At 39.4% G+C, this 17,365-nt stretch overlaps 1 protein-coding gene and 1 long non-coding RNA gene across 6 annotated transcripts in view; one reads left to right on the forward strand and one right to left on the reverse strand.

Moving 5' to 3' along the window:
• Positions 1–3,044, forward strand: part of LOC144306355 (uncharacterized) — a 105,284-nt gene extending 102,240 nt beyond the window's left edge. Inside the window, exon 3 of the long non-coding RNA XR_013373425.1 lies at positions 1,935–3,044. This is a non-coding gene — a long non-coding RNA (uncharacterized LOC144306355). The remainder of the gene's footprint in view (positions 1–1,934) is intronic.
• The window catches only part of PHACTR1 (phosphatase and actin regulator 1), a 562,807-nt gene that overhangs the window by 440,967 nt on the left and 104,475 nt on the right, over positions 1–17,365 (reverse strand). The window lies entirely within an intron of this gene.

The raw sequence follows: 17,365 nt of genomic DNA on the forward strand, positions 1-17,365 counted from the left end.
AGTGAAATGTTTGGATTTTTGGAGTTTGCCATGGGGAAAAATTATTTTCAACATTACAGAGACTTATAACATAAGGGAATGCATAGAGCCATAGTGAGAAACACTCCCAATCTATTAAAATTATTCATTAAAATTCAAAGAAAACTTAAATGTCGAAAAATCCCCATTGGGCAGCCCAGGCAGCTCGGCAGTTTAGCACCGCCTTCAGCCCAGGGTGTGATACTGGAGATCCGGGATTGAGTCCCACGTCAGGTTCCCTGCATGGAGCCTGCTCCTCCCTCTGCCTGTGTCTCTGCCTCTCTCTTTCTCAGTGTCTCTCATGAATAAATAAATAAAATCTTTAAAAAAAAAGAAAAAAGAAAAATCCCCATCACTAATGTAAACTTAACATCATGGAAAGTCTCCTCTAAATTTTTTTTCTTTTCTTTCTGTTCTTTATTTTGAATGCTTACCTTCCTAATGAATGGAGAAGTTATCAAGAGTGATGGTGAGTTTAGCAAACCTTCATTTCATAATGAGATAAAGATGAAAAAGGCAATGCCCTAGCAGATGAGAGTGATACAGCCAAACATGCAAAGGATCATATGGTGAAGAAAGGAGCAAAAATAGAAACAAATTCTGCAAAGTAGAGCTGGGAGGGTAGAAAGCAGGAGCAGCAAGAAGTAGCTGAGGGGAAGCAAAATGACCAGGAGTTTCTCAAGAGATGATCAGGGCTGGAATGCCAAGTTCACTTAAAGGTTGTACAGTTACAATTTATCTTCCTGCCTGGTTGGAAATCACTAATCCAAACTGGTTCATAACTAAAGGAAAGCAGATCCATGTGTCTTGACTGATTCAGGAGGATTTTGTTTATATACTCAATGGGTGAATATTCTCAGTGAAGAGGAACTTTCTAGCTGCCCAGTGTGGTGTTGGCTACAATGGCAGAGCAAGGGGAGCTTTCATTTCTGGTTACCATTTACCCCTAATATGTCCTTCCTGTGTGAAATCCAATCTTTTTTTTCTAAAATAAATAGTATAGGGGCACCTGGGTGGCTCAGCGGCGGGGGTGGGGGTGGGGGATCTGCTTGAGATTTTCTCTTTCCCTCTGCTCCTCCCCCCTAATCTCCATGCTTACATATGCACAAGCTCTCTCTCTCTCTCTCTCTCAAATAAATATAAAAATCTTTAAAAAAAGATACATAATCTAACTTGGACATTCATTTTAATAGAGAGGTTAACTTATCCTTTTACTATTAATAGGCATGTGGGCCTAAGGCTGAGTCTGGGTAGTTTCTTTCAAAACAGGTCCTGATGTATGATGGGCACATGTATCTTTGTTTTAAAACAGCACTATAATAATGCAAAGAATGAAACTGGAGGGAAGTCTCTGGGGAAGTAAAAAGACAGCGCGTAGGCTGAAGTTCATTACTTTCTTTTGGATGCGACTTTTATAATGCACGAGCCATGCAAAACAAGAATGATAAGATTTATTACTTCCAGCACATGATTTTTCAAAATTTCTTTTAAAAAGGGATAGGCCATATTAATAAAAACTGATGTTTTTCAGTCATTTCCCTATTCCATTTGTAAAATGCTAGTGTGTTTCTAAATAAAACAGAGGGCAGCCCTGGTGGCTCAGCGGTTTAGCGCCGTCTTCAGCCCGGGGCCTGATCCTGAAGACCCAGGATTGAGTCCTATGTCGGGCTCCCTGCATGGAGCCTGCTTCTCCCTCTGCCTGTGTCTCTGCCTCTCTCTCTCTCTGTCTCTCATGAATAAATAAATACAATTAAAAAAAAAACAAAAACAAAAACAGAGAAACAATACTCAATAGCTATCAATCACCTCATTCAGAAATAGGAACAGAGAAACAGCTAGTAATAGGTAATAATGTCAATAAATCTTCTAAATGCTTTAAATATATTAACTTAATTTCCTTTGCATTCACTTTACAGATGTGGAAACCCCAGCGCGGAGAACAGAAGTTACCTGCCTAAGGTCACAATGGTAGAAGTGAGAATGGAGTCCAGAATTGAGTCCAGATACTCTGGTTCCAGAACTGATGCTCTCTTGACCACTACACTAGGTGTCAGATACACCTGCTGTTAGACCATGTATATTAATGTCAATCCACAGAAACTTCAGGACCCAAGTGTCTTAATAGATCCCGTTATTACATGGTGGAGTACGGATTAAGCGTGCGATGAAAATAAAGCTAGGAAATAGGACAGCATTATTTGTTTCCCTTCTAGTCTCCATCTCTGCCTTCACTGCTCCCTCTGAAACCTTCTGAAATCCATCCTTGAGCCTTATTCTTCCAGAGCAGTACATTGAGAATGGGAAGTACTCATATGGCTTCTCTCTGCCTTAATGGTATGCAGATGTATAATCCCATTGAGGACATGAGGCCGGCAACAGAATTTTCCTTCTTTTGGAAGGAAAATCATGAGAAAGGTAATTCAGGAATGTATAAAATCAAAATGCTGTTATACCTCAGGGAAGCAGCAAATGACCCCTAACAGCTAATGAATTTTAGCTTATATTTGTCTACAAAATAAAGAAAATGGATGTAATGAATGAACCCTAAGTACAAGCTTCTAAAGTGGTAGGAAACTACTTCTGCTCTATTACACTAACAGATGAAACCACAGAGAGAAGCAAAATATAGAATGAATCTGAAGCTCCAACTGAGAGAGGGATTTTCTAAAAATCAATTGTGTAATTCAATACAACACTGTGTTCTGAACATGGAAGTGGGTCAGCTCACTCCCAGGGCTTTTATGTTTCTTACAGATCTCCAATCCATATGAAAGCCAACAGGACACATCTACCCAGGTTCAGAGGCGGGCTTGCTATGCACATAATAACCAACAGAGTATAGTTAACACAATGTTTTTTCAGCTTCGCTGAAAAAATTCACACATCTTATTGGTAGTGGAACCACCGGAATATTTCTTGTATTTTATTTTTCTTAAATTCATCGTGCACTTAATGAATGGATGCTTTCAAATTAACTTCTTGGATTCACTGTGTTGATTTTAATAAAGTTCTTTGAAAATACCAAATTTAGGGCACCCCATGTGTCACTCATTCATTCTTCAAGGCTCTTGAAATATATGAACTTCTTTACTCTCCTCTAAAATCTCATGAAAAGGTGAACTATTCCTCTCATGTTCTGGAATTAGAAATCTAAGCATAGAGAATACAAGTAACTTGCACAAGGTTATGTGGACAATAGTAGATGGCAGAGCTTCCAAAAGTAGGTGATGTCCACAGATGGCCAGGTTTTGTGATGTGGCCTTGCTTGATAAAGAACTCTTATTGATGGGACACATCCCACCACACACAACAATCAACTCAAAATGGCTTAAAGACTTAAATGTAAGACCTCAACCACAGAATTTCTGGAAGAAAACATAGAGGGTAAACTTCTTGACATTGGTCTTACCAATTATTTTTTTGGATTAGACACCAAAAACAAAGGCAACAAATGCAAAATTAAACAAGTGGGATTACATAAAACCCAAATGCTTCTGCACAGTGAAGGAAACCATAAACAAACTGAAAAGTCAATCTATGGGAAGGGAGAAAATGTTTGCAAATCATATGTCTGATAAGGAGTTAATATCCAAAATATATAAAGAACTCATATAGTTAAAAAAAATACCCCAAAATCTCAAACAATGAAAAAATGAGCACAGGAACTAAATACATTTTTTTTTTTTTGCTTTTTGTTTTCTGAACTAAATAGTTTTTCTACAAAAGACATACAAATGGCCAACAAGTATATGAAAAGGTGCTCTATGTCACTAATCATCAGGGAGATATGCAAATCAAAACCACATTAAGATATCATCTCACACCTGTTAGAATGGTCATAATCCAAAAGTCAAGAGATAATAAGTGTTGGCAAGGATGTGAAGAATGAAGAAAGGGAATACTCGTGCCCTGATAGTGGGACTGTAAATTGGTTCAGTCACTATAGAAAACAGAATGGAGCTTCTGCCAAAAATTAAATAAAGAAATACAATATGATCCAGCAATTCCACTTTTAATTATATATCCAAAGGAAATGAAAACAGGATATTGAAGAGGTACTTCATAAACAAGGATCTTGAAGAGGTACATACTCCCATCTTCATCGCAGCACTATTCATGACAACCAAGACATGGAAAAAACCTAAGTGTCCATCAACAGATGAATGGGTAGAGAAGATGTGGTATACATGTATAATGGAATATTATTCAGCTATGAGAAAGAAGGGAATCCTGCCATTTGGGACACCATGGCTGGACCTTGGGGGCATTACAGTAAGTGAATGAAGCCAGACAGAGAAAGGCAGATATTGCAGACTATCACTTATATGTAGACTCTAAAAGAAAATAGTTTAACTCCTTGACATAGAGTAGAAAAGTAGCTGTCTCATGCTGGGGGTGGGAGGAACAATAGGGAGGAGTTGATGAAAAGGTACAAAGGGGCAAGAAGATGAATCAAGCCCGAAGAGTGAATGTGAAACATGGTGACTACAGTTGATAACGCTGTATTCTAAATCACTGCAATTTTCTAAATGTACTCATATACCATTAAGGTAAATATGTGAGGTGATGGATGTGTTAATTAACTAGATCGGGGAACTTCTTCCCCAATATATCCATGTATTAAATCCCCACGATGCACACTTTAACTATCTTACAGTTTCATGTGTCAATTATACCTCAGTAAAGCTAAAAAATAAATTAAACATTTGCTTATTTTTAATTAGTAGTGATTTTGTGCAATATAAAGAACCTACCTTCCTAATAGGAAATGGTTTGATTTCAGTATTTGTCTTTCCTAATAAATAACACCAAAGACTTCCAATTTAGTGTTAGAAAAATTCCCAAGGTTTGAAACCTCTTTTTCTCACTTTAGGGTGATGTGATACAACAATAGCAAAAGCTATCATTTATTAGGCATTTACTGTGTCCCAGCTCCTGCAATCAGTGCTTTAGACCATTATCTCACTCAGTCATAGCAATTCACTGGGAAGGTTTGATTCTTCCCATTTTCAAGTTCAAGAAACTGAGGCTCAGAGACGAACTTTTCCAAGATTCCACAGTATGTGGCAGAGCCAGGATTCAATTCCAGATCTTTCGGACCATTAACCATTTTACTTTAGGGACTGCCAAGCCATTTATTATTGCTATGAATAAGTTTAAAATTATTTTCCCAGGATTTAATGGATGGAAAAATCTGAAGGTGGTATGGAGAGCAGTAAAATTTTGCAGAAAAGGGAGATGGAGGCAGAAACTTCATCTGCTTTATGATTTTCAATCACTATTTCCTTGATTAAAACCCCCTTTCTAAAAGAGTCTTTTCTTCCACTACTCATGAAAAATGCCAAAAGGCAGTAAGGGTTTATAAAAAGTATCATCTTTAGATCACTAGGCAAGTGGAGCCAAACTTGTCCCTCCCTGCCAATCAGGGAAGCCACACTGCCACTATAAAAATCCTGTCATTACACACATGTACAGGACACACACACGCCTGTGCCCTTCTGAGTCACCACAGTGGTTTTTTTTCTTTCTCACTGCTAACCCCATTGGAGGCTCTTACACCTAAGCTTTAATTCCATTGCACATCCTACTCCAATGTAAATACTGTCCTGATAATTGGGTCTTCTTTTTTGAAATAGGACTCATGAAGTCTTTTGACACTTGTAACCACATCCTTCTGACTGCCCTGGTCTGTTAATAAAATTGGAAAGATTTTTCAAAGCAAAAGGAAAAAAAAATCAAAGCCTCTCTCCCAAGCTAGGGCTATTGCGATTTATGTAAATGAAAACAGGATTTCCCATTTCTGAAACACTGTATGATACTCTAAAGTTATGAAGATAGCCGAAAAGTGTCAGATATGATTTTCTGGGATGGTGGCACCAGTGATAGAGGTCTCTGACCCAGGATGTCATAGAACGCAAAGCCCTCAAGAATAAAAAGAGTCTTGTCTCAGACTAGTGATCTGTCCCTGGGGATGGAGCCTAATCAGGCTTTGTCTCTCCCTAATATGAAACCCAAGATACACACCCACAGCGTTTAATTACAGAAGTCTAAAAGACTAAAGGGAATGACTGAATTTACCTTAGAGAGAACCTCAGATTAAGGGAAAGATGACATGTTTAAGAGGTGACATCCTTTCTTTGAGACTCCAAACGAACAGGTCTGATAAAACAGCTCTCATAAAAGGGTGAGTGGCTGGTATGTCTTTTGAGTAGACCTGGTTCCATCAGGCCTATTAAGGAGATAGGTCAACAGCCTCTTCAAGTTAATGTCAATGCTCATTTAAATTAAGCGTCATTTATGGAGTTCCAATTCTGAGTTGAAAGGGGGCCATTTAAAGTAGCATTGGTCGAAGGTTCTAGAAGATAATATTCCTGTACAACTGTTACTTATGTATCTAGAAAGGGTCCGCCCTCATGGGTGAAGAGCCATGCTCAGTTAACTTGCTCTTGTCTTGTCCTCGTTGGAAAGATTCTTGCAAACTAAACCTTGTTCCCCGGGAAGATGAGCATACACAAGGAAAGGGGAACAAAGTTCCTAAACACTGTTAGTCTCTTGTGGAAAGGTTCTGCATACTGTTCTGTGTTCAGCTGGGTAAAGGAAGCTGTCTAGGGCAGAAAAGAGATAAAGGGACAAAGAAAAGTAGAAGAAAAAAACAAGGATAGTTAATCAGATCCCTCTTTTAACTTCCCACAAAGCCTGTGTTTGGTCCCCTTTGTTGGGTGTGAGCTGGGATTTTTCCAGTATGACTTAATTTGGGAGAAGGTGGGGTTAAGGAGCTGTTCCATCATTACCCCTTCCTCTCCCATGCAACTGTCACTAACGCTCAGTGAAAAGAGGAGGATGATTATTGTCTTCTTTTTCCATTTGTAAACCAAGAAGAGGAAAGAGCATTTTCACTAGCACCCACTATTCAATACTGGGAGACAGATTCATTTGCCACATTTGCTTGTCAGTGGCAGTGATCTGGCTTCTTGAGGGAACGATTAAAACAGGTAAGTTTGAAGTAAGAAGATACAAGAAGAGAAAATACCAGAATGTGAGGCTCTCAGCGGAGAAGGGAATTTTGGGTAGACGGCAGGGGATGCGGGGGTAGCCCTGGAGCCTAGAATAAAAAGAAAAGGAATTCTAGGCACCACGGAAACCATTCCTTTTACTTCCCTGGCTTTGGGGGACTCCTTGAGATGTTTTGGAGAAAGAGCTGTATCTAAAGGAAATCAAAGAATTGCTGAAACTTCAAACAAAGCGTGGTGGCTCTCCTATAACATAAGCGATGCCTCTTCATTGAATTATAATTCAAAGCAAAACCAATTAAAACAGATTCCGTCAGCATGATTTTTAATTGTCTGCATGGGAGACTATATCATTACAATGGCAGTTGGCACCATGACAGATAAACACCAAGTATTGAAGCTCAAAATTAATCTTTTCATTTTGTCAAGAGAAATCTGCAACCCTGCTCAGTGAGTGTGAAGCGTGTTGCATTTTGAGGCAAACTTAACAGAAGATATGTCACAAAGGACCAAGGATTTGGGCTCTGGGTTGTATAAAGCAGTCACAGCAACTTAGAATCACTAATGGAGGGGGATTAATGTTTGTGGAAGTGGAACAATGCACATATACTTGTCTCGAGGGATACCCTTCAGGCATTTGACTCTACAGTGCAGCTTTTTTCACCACTTCTAGAACCTCTGGTGGGTGATGACTTCCTCTGGGAGCTAATACATAAAATGACAGAGTCAGAAGATATGATAGACCACCAAAGCCTCATTTTATTGGCCAGGAGACAAAGGGGAAGAGACTTACCCAAGCTCACACAAAACTAGTCAGAGCCTGATCAGCTACAAGAAAAGCAGACTTTCTAGCTTTTAATTCATTGCCTTTTCAGAAAATTGAATAAGTTCTGGAGATGTACCACACAGAGTAATGCCAAGAGCCAACAGTGCTGTAGTGTACACTTGAAATTTGCTAAAAAGGTAGATCCTATGCTATTACCATATTATTATAATAATAATACTACAACAATAACAGTGATAATAATACAAAGAGGGAAGGAGGAGACTTTGGGAGGTGATGGAAATGATGGCCTTGTTGGTGGTGATGACTTCATGGGTGCATACCTGTCCCCAAACTCATCAAGTTGGACGCATTAAACAGGAACATATTTTTGCATGTCACGCATACCTAATAAAGTGGCTTTTTGGAACTGGGCATAAAGTACTTTTAAGAAGTATCTTTGATCCTTACCATAAACCCTAATGATTGAAGACGAGGGAAGAAGGCCCCAAAGGCTGTGACCTGCTCATGGCTGTACAGCCCATAGAGAAATGGTTGGAGAACTCAATCTTTCAATTCTTTTCTCTCATCTTCTTGGTTTTTTTTTTTGTTTGTTTGTTTTTTTGTTTTTTTTTTAAGAGAAAGAGAAAGTTCAAGTGTGCACACACGTGCAAGAGTGAGTGAGGGAGGGCAGAGGGAGAGAGAGAGAATCTTTTTTTTTTTTAAGATTTTATTTATTTATTCATGAGAGACACATAGAGAGAGAGGCAGAGACACAGGCAGAAGGAGAAGCAGGCTCCTTGCAGGGAGCCCAATGTCAGACTCGATCCAGGGACCCCAGGATCATGACCTGAGCCAAAGGCAGATGCGCAACCACTGAGCCACCCAGGCAACCCAAGAGAGAGAATCTTAAACAGACTTCATGCCCAGCGTGGAGCCTAATATGGGGCTGGATTATCACCTGAACTGAAATAAAAAATTGGACACTTAGCCAACTGAGCCACCCAGGCGCCCCCTTTCTCTCTCCTTATCACAGCACCATGAAGAGAGGGCAGCCACAGGAGTTTGTGTACCAGACAGAGGCTGGACAGGACATCACACGTATTAGAAACTGTGCTTCTTTAGCTGACTTCAGGGAACAACAGGAATCCTATGTGACATGGGGGAGTTAGGGCGGTGACGGAGGAGGATGTGGCTTCCTAAGCGAGATGGAGGAGAAGGAGCCATGCTGAGAATGGAGAGCGTTGTTCAGAATACTGCACCAGCCTGACCTGTGTTTCCCAAACTCCATCAGGTCTAGGAATCCCTGGGCAACCAGTTAAAAATGCAGACATCTGATCCAGTTGATCTGGGCGGGGCCTGAGATTCTATGTTTCTAACAAGCTCCCAGAAGATGCCAGTCCATGGACCACACTCTGAGTTGCCAGGCTCTGCTCATTCTTGTTTTTTGCACTTCCAGAAAACAATCTCCAACAGCTGACTGCTTCTAGTTTCAGCCTTCATCTGGCAGCCCCCAGCGCTTGCTGCATTTCTGACCTGGCTGTACAGTCTGGTTTACTCATAAGAGAGGGACAGGTGGAAAGGATAGAGGGATAGCCTTTCTGAGGTTGGGCTCCAAGCCCCTGCTAAGGGGCCAAGTGGCCATGAGAGTTCTTGGGATGATGACAGAAGCCCCTCCCCCATTGCAGAGAAAGTTAGGGTCTCACATGTCAGACTACCTTGACCACCACCTCAGAGAGTCAGGGAGAAACTGTGAGGTAGTGGTTCCTAAATCGAGAATCTGAAAAAAGTTCTGCATTCCTATCTCAAAAAAAATTCACACTCAAAATGTTTTCCAGATAATTGCGAGGAGTTACCAGCCCCCCTGAAGTGGTTTGTGACCCCAGTGTTAAGAATGCTGCTGTTCAACTGCCAAAGGGCCCTCAGGCCTTATGTTTGGAGCCAATACCCCAGCACAAATGGAGACAGTACACATTTATAAAAATAAAAATGAGTTTCATTGAAATGCAATTTGTAAATATTTAAAAACTTATTTGAGAAATAATTAGGGCCTCCTGTCTGTTTTCATTTCCCTGTGCATCATTAATACTCAAACTTCACTAGGTTTTAAATTTTTTTACATTTTTAATTGTTTTTACTATCTCCTAGTTGACAAAGCTTCACAACCAATTAGAGAAATAAATTGGCCTAATGAATTAATTATTAAAATCCACCTCTGCTGTTGATGCCTTGGTGATGCTCATGCATATTCAAAGCACCCCTTCTTTTCAACAGTTTAAACAGAGCTTGAAAGAGATCTTCTTCTCCAGTGATCGACTGAGATGAGGGAAAATTGGGTTCGGGTTTCAATTGGCTGAAACTTTACATGGCCTCTGGAGAGCAGCAGACATTTCTGTAAAGTTTTCAGTATCTATATTGAGAACTAACAAGTGATTTCCAGCAAGGGAAACCATAGACAAGCATCTGCCTGGCCCACTCTGAACTGTCAGGCTGTGTCACTAATCTGTCAGCAGGTAGTGCATAGACAGACCCAGAAGTGAAGGAAGGACCCTACCAGGAGAGACACCTAGGTATGTGACACCTGGGGTCAGGAATGTGGATCCCAGACCAGGTGGGCTGGTTTGCTTGTTTTCCAAACTCAGGCTGGAGACTTCATGTCTTCGAACCTTAGTATTCAGACCTGTAAAATGAGGATAATACTATTTATATATATCTTAGGGCTGCTTCAGGGACTACAAGGGGATACATATGGAAACTAGCTGGCACAGCATCTGCTGCTTTGTTCATGCTCAAAAGGGTTAGTACTTGAGCCACGCAAAGCAGTGAAGCGCTGATACATGATACCTTGGGATTGAACCTTGAAACCATTATGCTAAATGAAAGAAGCCAGACACAAAAGGCCACATGTTGTAGAATTCCATTTATATGAAACGTCCAGAATAGGTGAAGGGAGACAGAAAGCGGATTACTGGTTGGCAGGAGCTGGGGATAGGGGAGAAGCAGAGGAACCTGCTTAATGGGTACAGGGTTTTCTTCCGGGTCAATGAAAATGTATTGGAAAATAGAAGTAGGTATCCCTGGGTGGCGCAGCGGTTTGGAGCCTGCCTTTGGCCCAGGGCGTGATCCTGGAGACCTGGGATCGAATCCCACGTCGGGCTCCCGGTGCATGGAGCCTGCTTCCATGGAGCCTCTGCCTGTGTCTCTGCCCCTCTCTCTCTCTCTCTCTGTGACTATCATAAATAAATAAAAATTTGAAAAAAAAAAAAAAGAAAATAGAAGTAGTAGTTGCACAAAGTTATGAAGGTACTAAATGCCACTGAATTGTAGACTTTAAAGTAGTTAATTTTATCTTGCACGTGTATGTTTAAAATAAGTAAAAAGATTAAAGTTCTAAAATTTTTACTAATAAAAAAAGTTCATGTTTGTCCATCTTTCCCTACACACACCCTGTGTATCAGCTATCTCTTTCAGAAAGAATAAAAGGCCACGGGTCTCTGTGATTCCTGACATTTGTAACATTCCTGGAGTCAAGTCCTTTTTTAAAAAAAAAAAAAAAAAAATTTATTTATTTGATGGGGGGGGGAGAGCAGGAGCAGGGGGCAGGGAGGGGCAGAAGGAGACAGAGAAGCAGACTCCCTACTGAGCAGGGAGCCCGACGCAGGGCTTGATCCGAGGACCCCAAGATCATGACCTGAGCTTAACTGACTGAGTCACACAGGTGCTCCTCTAGACTCATGTCCTTAATGAAATTTTACTATGAGCTAAGTCCTGTGCTGGTTGCTATGGAGACATACGAGGTAAAATCAAGGATGATGTCTGCCTTCAGGAGGCACACTGCTAAGTAGGCAGTAAGAGAGACACAGGAGTTACTGAAATCGGTGCCTGGTGAAGACAGAAGCAGACCAGAACTACTTCAGAACAGGTGACTGATATGGGGCAGAACAATAGGAAGAGCAGAGTGCAGTGTAGGGCCTGTTTAAGCTGGAGCCTCAAGCTGGAGAAGCTTTGGCCAAGATGGGGATGAGATGGCAGAAAGAAATCATGGAATGTCCTTCAAATTGAAAGATAGCAAACATCAAAAACAATGCATTAAGTATAAGTAGGTGTCCTTTTCCCATTTGTTATACACCCTTGTAACCAACACCCATGTCAAGATAGAGAATGATTCTTGTAAAAAAAAAAAAAGTAAACTTTTAACAAGTCAAATTAAAACCTACCAGTTATTTTCGGTGATGAGACAGTATTCTTTGTCATAGCCTTATGTAATCAAGGATGCATTTCGTGTAATGCCTTTAAAGAAACACAGGGCCTGATCTTGTGTTGCATTATTTTGAATGTTTATGTGACTAGGCAAATTGTAATCTTCTATATTTGTCAACATTTTCTCAAACTATTACACTTCCTTTCTCCTATGATTTCTGAACCCCCCGTATTCCTGTCAATCAGAGATTGAGAGGAAAACAAGCAATGAGGCCTCCTCCTATTATGTGAAATGTCACATCACCTTACAACTCACAGAATAATCTAAGAAGTTTATCTACCAGACATTGATGGAAGAAGCACTTGCTGAATCCATGGCCATTGCTGAGGTGTTTGCAGGGCAGAGAAACACCTGATACACAGGAGAGTGGACAACTGAAGCACAGAGACAGCCATTTGTAATCTGGCCATTTATAGCCTAAGAAGCCTGCTGCTTCCTGAGGGTTCTCTACCTGGTACTAGAGGGTGACTGATGGCCAAACATGCTCTTTCTTGAGGAGTTTGAGACACACAGAGAAGTGACATACAATAGAGCAGAGCAGGAGCAAAGAAGCAGAGAGAGGGAAGTAAGCAGAAGCCATGACAGGGGAAGAAGGTAGCAAAGACATAGTCAATGGTAGAAGAGGAAGATACGTTTAGTGAGAGAAGTGGGGCATGCCGGATCTGAGCAGGGCATGCCAGGGCCATTGCTCTTGGGTCACTACAGAGAAGATGCCGGAACACAAGCCACTGTCAGCTCCTGACAGAAGGAATAGCCTTCCAGTTCTGCAGCTGCCAATACCTCTCAGGATTTTTTTTTTTTTTTTTTTTTTTTTTTTACGAGAAACACAATGCACAGAGAGAACCCAAGTGCATCTCTGTTTCTTGAAACCTGAAGGAATTTCACACAGATCTTATGTGAGATTCAATGAGAGCATTTTTATAAATGCCTGGAGTAAGAAAGAAGTATTATCTTCAGGAAGAGAAATATGAATTATTTTGGGGAAAGAAGGAGATACAGGAACAACACAATTGTCATAAAACAGCAATTTTGTCCCTCCTTTCAACTAATTACCAGCAAGAAAAAAAATGAGTTTAAAAATTCCTACATTTTGAAATGAGGGTATTTATGAAGAGGGAAATAGTCTGAGGAACTCTTTTGTTTTTAATGTGGATAGACGTCCCTTGATTAGTTCTGTTCCATACCCACCTAAACTGAATGTTCTACATATAAGAAGAGGCTTCTTGACAAGCAAAGAGGACTACCAGGCAATGGAGGTGGGTTGTCTAGATACAGGTTCTAAACAAATTCAGTCCATTTATTCTATACTTCCTTCCTCTAGTGTTAGGGTCCTAGATCACTCTCCTTAAAAGGGTGGAGCCCTGGATTTTAATACCAAGAAGATAAGAATTATGTTAAAATATATGTATTGTTCTAACCATTAATTGGAAGAAAAATAGAATCATATGATTTGCTATCCACAAAAGATAAAAGATAAAGTTTGATATCCTTTTTTTGGGGGAGGGAAATGAAAGTTCTAATCCACAGGCCTTTCCATCTGTGTCTCATCTTGTAAGAACAATTGAGCTATGAAGCTTATTTAAAGTTTGTTTTTTTTTTTCTCCGAAAAAGACATCTGGCCTCACATTTATCATTTTATTAGTCTACATTACTTCCTTGGAAGGAAAGAGAAGTTTTTTTGAAAAGAGAAATTAAAACACTATTATATAAAACCATGGAATTGAAAGAGACTTTCAATCCTGGGGGAGAGAGTTTTGTTTGTTTGTTTTCTTTTGATATAGTAGAATTGGCGAACAGGTTTTGTCTTTCACACTAGCTTGGATTAATGGGTAATTAAGAGCCTGATACTGAAAAAAAAATGAGGTTCCATCAAGGTTGCTTAGGGCAAAGTGCTGAGATTGGTGAGTTGGGTCTCTTGGGTGTGGAGTATCTGCTCTTCCGGCACTAGGTAGTTTGCTTTCTTTAATTCTATGTGAAAGAATCTGTGTAAGTATCAATGATAGCTTTTATTTTCCTTATTGCTGAAACAATCTATGTTCACTACAGAAACCCAGAAAATACGTATAGCTACAAATAAGACAGTAGAAATCATGATCATTCTTTCACCTAAAGATGTGGCTGCAATATTGATAGATGTTCTCTCCCTTTTTCTCATGTAGGTATTATTTTTCAAAAAGGGATTGTGCCTCCTTACTTTTGCAACCTGATGTTTTAACCTTGATCTTAACTCATGAAAATATTTCTATATCATTTAAAATACCTTCCTATATTCCATTGTACCAGTTTTATGTAGGTTAACCATTAGTGTACATCATGGTGGTCTCTAATTTTTACTATTTTGATAAATCCAATTTCATGAATGTTATAGCCATATCTTTTGGTACCTATATGATCGCTATGTCAGGATAAATTTTTATGAGCAGGGATCCCTGGGTGGCTCAGTGGTTTAGCGCCTGCCTTTGGCCCAGGGCGTGATCCTGGAGTTCTGGGATTGAGACCCACATCAGGCTCCCTGCATGGGGCCTGCTTCTCCCTCTGCCTGTGTCTCTGCCTCTCTCTCTCTGTGTCTTTCATGAATAAATAAATAAAAATCTTAAAAAAAATTTTTTTTAATGAGCAGAACTGCTGAAAGAAATTACATGCAATTAATTTTGATGAGTATTGATGAATAGCTCTCCTGAAATGTCACAAAAGTTATTTTCCACCAAATTTTTAAAACTTGAAAGCAGGGACGCCTGGGTGGCTTAGTGGTTGAGCGTCTGCCTTTGGTTCAGGGTGTGATCCTGGAGTCCTGGGATCGAGTCCCCCATTGGGCTCCCTGCATGGAGCCTGCTTCTCCTCTCTCTGCCTGTGTCTCTGCCTTTCTCTCTGTGTCTCTCATGAATAAATAAATAAAATCTTTTTTAAAAAAACTTGAAAGCATATGTGTGTGCATGTATGGGTGCATGTATATATACAAATATATATATCATATATAAATCTATATCTTATATAAATAAATATATATGTATGAATGATTTATTTATTTGACAGAGAGGGACAGATACCAAGGAGAGGGGTAGGGGAGAGAATACCAAGTGGACTCCCTGAGAAAAGAGCCCACCGTGGGTCTGGATCTCAAATCATGAGATCAAGACCTGAGTCAAAACCAAGAGTTGGACACTCAACCAACTGAGCTACCCAGGAGCCTCTGAAAGTATATTTTTTAATGTGCCCAAGGACTGAATAATGGTACTAATATTTCAGAGACCAATTAAGCAATTCTGTTGTATAGATTAGTAATTGCTCTCAAGAAACTAGTTTCTGCACGAGTCATTACAATGAATCATTTAATGTCATATTTGGAACTATGTGGGTGACAAAACACGTTTTTGCACACAAAGTTATAATGGAAAAGTTACCTGCTTGTCATGAAATATGTTGACTCATTAGATGGGTCAGGACTTGCTACTGAGCTCTACTTTGAGATGTCACAGAGAAAATAAGAAAAAATTCCTACGAACAGGAATAACTGAGGTTCTACACTGTGATCCCTGTTTCCAATATGACATAGTGTATAGATTAAAACCAAACCTATTAAAATTATGGAAACTGTCCTGCAGCCTCAATGGAAAATTTGAGCTCTGCAGATTATACTTTTAAACTGTAAAACTGCTTAAAATAACAGCAGCTGAGGTGTGAGTAGTTATATATTTACCCTCCCTCAATCAAACTCAACAAACTTCATTGAGCAACAATATTATGCCAGACACAGCAGGTACAAAGATTACTAAAACATGGTGTAACCCATTAAAGCTACAACAAGGCTATTAGGAGAACATCCACATAAAGATTTGGGGGGAGATCAGTGTAGCAAGTACTAGAAAGGATGCAAGTAAGCGTAAGACATGGACAAGGAAGCAACAAGCAATGCCCGTGATTAATAGTGAAGGCATTATAAAGGATGAATCTTTTTAGATGGATTCACTAAGACTGGGTTGTTGTGAAGGATCAGAATTCCTGCCCGCTCTTTGTAAAGATATTTTTATGTCTCTATTCTAACCCAATCCGCTGGGAAACTAAAATATCTGAACTGATCAGATATTTATCTGATCAGCGGCATGTATCTGTTTATCTATCCATCATCCTATCTTTTTCATTCCCTTGTATTTCATTGACATAGTAATTAACACAGAGACTCAGACTCTATAAAGCACACATCTCTTGTCTGAAGTTCTCCAGAGAACATTATCTACCTCTTTAATTCATCAGCCAGTTGGGGAAGAAAAGAAAATAGAGTCAATAAATATTTTGGGTTTTCCTTTCCAGTTGCAATTACAAACGCGCGAGCGCACGCACGCACACACACACACACACACAATCACTTTTAGAAAGATACAGTTAAATAACCCAAATATTATTCATTCACTCAACCATTCATGAACTCCTCATTGAGTAGCCATTCTGTACTAAGCATTGTCTGGGTTTAAAAAAAAAAAAAGCCCATATCTACAAGATCATTAAGCACTGGAAAATCTATGAAAGCACACATGTGTTACATCATCTTTCAGAGTAAGACTCTTTATGTTTTGGGAAACAGAGATTTGTTTGCCAAAATACTGTAGCATGGGAAGAAAAAATAGGAATCTTTGCGTTTTTAACCGCAACAGCTGCTTTGGGAAAAAAAAAAGTCATCATAAAAATAGTTAAGCATGGAATGGTAATTGCTCATCTTGTCATCTGATTGCTAGATTAAAAACTCCAGATTTGTAATTGCAGTTATCATGCAAACAAATTCACAATTCTGAAAATACATGTCCTCCTGGCTATGTTTTTTAAGGACAGTCATTTTTCCCAGGAATTTTGATGGATGCTCAGTATTCATCATCCTAAAGATTGAATTTATAGAGATTACTAGTCCAAATGTATAATGAAGATCTGATTCATTTAAAAAAGGCATTGTTTGATTAAATAATATTCTATAAAAGATAATTTCTTGTATTAAAGCTTGCTATGAATATGCTATGAATCATAATTTTTAATAGGGTTTTAAAAATCCAATTAGCATCATTTAAAATTTTCTGTTTATCACATTTCTATTATAGGATAGCCCAAGCCTTTCTATTCCACTACATACTCATTCAAAAGATGTGAGATGATATCTTCTAGGGGGCCTCTGTGTATTGCAATCTTGTCACATGTGTTGCCAAGTTTTTGGCAATGTGTAAAGCTTATTTTCGTTATAACGGAATATACTGCACTGACTGTCAGGTTGAGTTGAGAGGATATGTCACAGTGTAGAGGTGAAATGTGTGGTTAATAACCTCAAGCAAC

The sequence above is a fragment of the Canis aureus genome, chromosome 37, assembly GCF_053574225.1.
Source record: "Canis aureus isolate CA01 chromosome 37, VMU_Caureus_v.1.0, whole genome shotgun sequence".
NCBI lineage: Eukaryota > Metazoa > Chordata > Mammalia > Carnivora > Canidae > Canis > Canis aureus.